We start from the raw sequence: 3,725 nt of genomic DNA, 5'->3' as shown, positions 1-3,725 counted from the left end.
CAACACAATTTCTCGACTAATAAAGATTTCCCTCAGTTCCCCCTCCTTACTAGACCATCTGACCCCTTTTATATCCGGAAGGTTGTTTGTATCCTCCTTAGTGAATACCGAACCAAAGTAGTTGTTCAATTGGTCTGTCATTTCTTTGTTCCCCGTTATGACTTCCCCTGATTCTGACTGCAGGGGAACTACGTTTGTCTTTACTAACCTTTTTCTCTTTACATACCTATAGAAACTTTTGCAATCCGCCTTAATGTTCCCTTCAAGCTTCTTCTCGGACTCCATTTTCCCTGCCCTAATCAAACCCTTTGTCCTCCTTTGCTGAGTTCTAAATTTCTCCCAGTCCCCGGCTTCGCTGCTATTTCTGGCCAATTTCTATGCCACTTCCGTGGTTTTAATACTATCCCTGATTTCCATAGATAGCCACGGTTGAGCCACCTTCCCTTTTTTATTTTTACACCTGACAGGAATGTACAATTGTTGTAATTCATCCATGCGGTCTCTAAATGTCTGCCGTTGCCCATCCACAGTCAACCCCCTAAGTATTATTCGCCAATCTATCCTAGCCAATTCACGCCTCATACCTTCAAAGTTAACCTTCTTTAAGTTCTGGACCATGATCTCTGAATTTAATGTTTCATTCTCCATCCTAATGCAGAATTCCACCATATTATGGTCACTCTTCCCCAAGGGGCCTAGCTCAATGAGATTGCTAATTAATCCTCTCTCATTACACAACACCGAGTCTAAGATGGCCTCCCCCCTCGTTGATTCCTCACTATTCTTTCACTGTCAACTCTATCAAAACCTATCATCATCTTTAAACATCTATTAGGTCAATTTTAATCCCACCTGTTGCAAGGAGAACAACCCTCACTTTTTTATCCTTCCTTCATATCTGTAGTCCCTCATCACTGGAACATAGATACATGGAAAATAGGTGCAGGAGTAGGCCATTCGGCCCTTCGAGCCTGCACCACAATTCAATATGATCATGGCTGATCATGCAACTTCAGTACCCCACTCCTGCCTTATATCTATACCCTCTGATCCTGTAGCCGTAATGGCCACATCTAACTCTCTTTTGAATATATCTAACGAACTGGACTCAACAACTTTCTGTGCTAGCGAAGTCCATAGGTTCACAATTTTCTGGGAGAGAACGTTTCTCCTCATCTCGGTCCTATATGGCTTACCCCTTATCCTTTGATTGTGACCTCTGTTTCTGGACTTAACCAACATCTGGAACATTGTTCCTGCATCTAGCCTGTCCAATACCGTAAAACTTTTGTGTGCTTCTATGAGATCCCCTCTCATTCTTCTAAATTCCAGTGAATATAAGCCTAGTCGCCCAGTCTTTCTTCATATGTCAGCCCTGCCATCACGGGAATCAATCTGGTGAACCTTCGTTGCACTCCGTCAATAGCAAGAATGCCCTTCCTCACATCAGGAGACCAAAACTGCACACAATACTCAGGGTGTGGCCTCACCAAGACTCTGTACAACTGCAGCAAGAACTCCTATACTCAAACCCTTTCGCTATGAAGGCCAACATGTCATTTGCTTTCTTAACTTCCTGCTGTACCTGCATGCCTACTTTCAATAACTGATGTACCATGACACAAACGTCGCGTTGCACCTCCCCTTTTACTAATCTGTCACCATTCAGATAATAATCTGCCTTCCTGTTTTTGCCACCAAAGTGGATAACCTCACACTTGTCCACATTATGCTGCATCTGCCATGCATTTTCCCACTCACCTAACCTGTCCAAATCACCCTGCATCCTCTTAGCATCCTCCTCACCGCTCACACCGCCTATCAGCTTAGTGTACTTTGCAAACTTGGAGATATTACATTCAATTCCTTCGTCTAAATCATTAATATATATTGTCAATAGCTGGGGATCCAGCCCTGAACCTTGAGGTACCCCACAAATCACCATTCTGAAAATGACACGTTTATACCCAAAATGTGCTCTCTGTCTGCCAACACTGCCAACTTAAAGGTTGTCTGAATCGTCATCTGTCTGCCCCGGCTCAGCAGGTAGCGGCTCGCATCAGAATTAGACGGTTCAAGCCCTCTACAAATGTTTTAATTCTGAACATGTGTTTTCTTAATTATTACAATAACCAGAGAATATAGGCCAATTCTACTCACACTCTATTCATCAGAGAGAACAATTGTCCGAGGAATTAATCGAGTAAACCTTCACCTCTGAAGACGATTATTCATTTTCTTCAGTAAGCAGACTAAAACAATACACAGAACACATTCCCCATCATTTTCTCGGCACCGATGCGATGGGTCATAAATGGAGAGATGGGCCCGAAGACGCATTGGGCCAGTGTGACCCCCAGCTGCAGGCGAACATAAATACAGTTTAATCTCCAGCAGCGGGTCTAGGATCAGGGTGACATTTTCAGATCCTGTTGCTGAAACTAACTTATAGCAAACATACCTTGAACTGTACCGAAAAATTCAGAGCTGGGGACCACCTGTGAAATCTGACAAAAATTGGAAAGCTCAAACTAACCAATGGAGACTTGAACCATTGACGCTGAAATGAAGAGATTCAAGCTCTATCCATTGAGCGAGCCAGATATAAACAAAAGGGGAAAGTTAACAAGTGAGCATCAAATAACCCTGCATAAGTAAACAGACCCATCACCTGGAAACTGACCAATTGAGCATCATCTAAGCCAACATATGTAAGCTTACTCATTACACAGGAACTGAGCGAGTGACCATCATCTAACCCGGCACAAGTAAACTGACCCAGTACACAAACAGTGAAAAATGACCACCTGCCCAAACACATGCAATCTTACCCAACACCCAGAAACTGCTCCTGTATCAAGGAACTGAGGCAGAAACATTAAATAACCCATCGCCCGAAAATAATGGCAGACCTTGACCTGAGTCGGAAACCATTAATAGTTGAACTAAAACAGTAATTACTGATGTTGTAGATTCCAAAGTTATTCCAGCCTGAACAACACGATCACATGGAATAAGTCATAAAAGGTAAATCACTATATTCTCAGCACTGGCCTCACTAAACAGCCGCCTGTTTAAGAATCATCTCGGAACGAAGGGGCTGACACCTCAGATCGCCCGGAGAGAAACAGATAGATATTTACACAGTATAAACTGTGCAGGAAAACTTACTCACCTCGCTGGTTGAGGCAGAAACGCAGAAATCATCTTTAGCAGCACAAACCACCGAATCATCTCACATTTGCTGTGAGAACTGGTGATTTCTCTGCTTCTTGGAGAGGCTGCTGAGCGCTTGACAAGATGTCTGATTTACACACAAAGGAAATCTGCACTGAGACTCTCAGGTTACATTCCCCTATTAGTGACAGTCGGTTGCACACAGCAGCGTTTTTCCCACTCATGGTTACAACAGAACAAACTATTTAAATGGAAATATTGAGGATGGACACTCAGATCAATTGAACAGTACAGTCCATGTCACTTCAATCTTCAAAATCCCCGAGTGGAAACCCTAAAACATGTGGATCACACAGAGACAGGAAAACCCAGCTGTTTAACTGCGGGAACAGACACAGCGATGGATCTTAGATTCTCCGCAGTGGAGGACAAATTCCTCTTTCAAAAAAAAATTACTTTTATAAGTAATGTCTCACGAAATGGAAAGTTCTCCCGACATCAGTCTCCATGGAGATGAAGGATGGAGATTGATTTACCAATAGGAGTAA

Source organism: Pristiophorus japonicus, unplaced genomic scaffold (assembly GCF_044704955.1).
Source record: "Pristiophorus japonicus isolate sPriJap1 unplaced genomic scaffold, sPriJap1.hap1 HAP1_SCAFFOLD_264, whole genome shotgun sequence".
NCBI classification, from domain to species: Eukaryota; Metazoa; Chordata; class Chondrichthyes; family Pristiophoridae; genus Pristiophorus; species Pristiophorus japonicus.
This window is presented reverse-complemented; position numbering follows the sequence as displayed.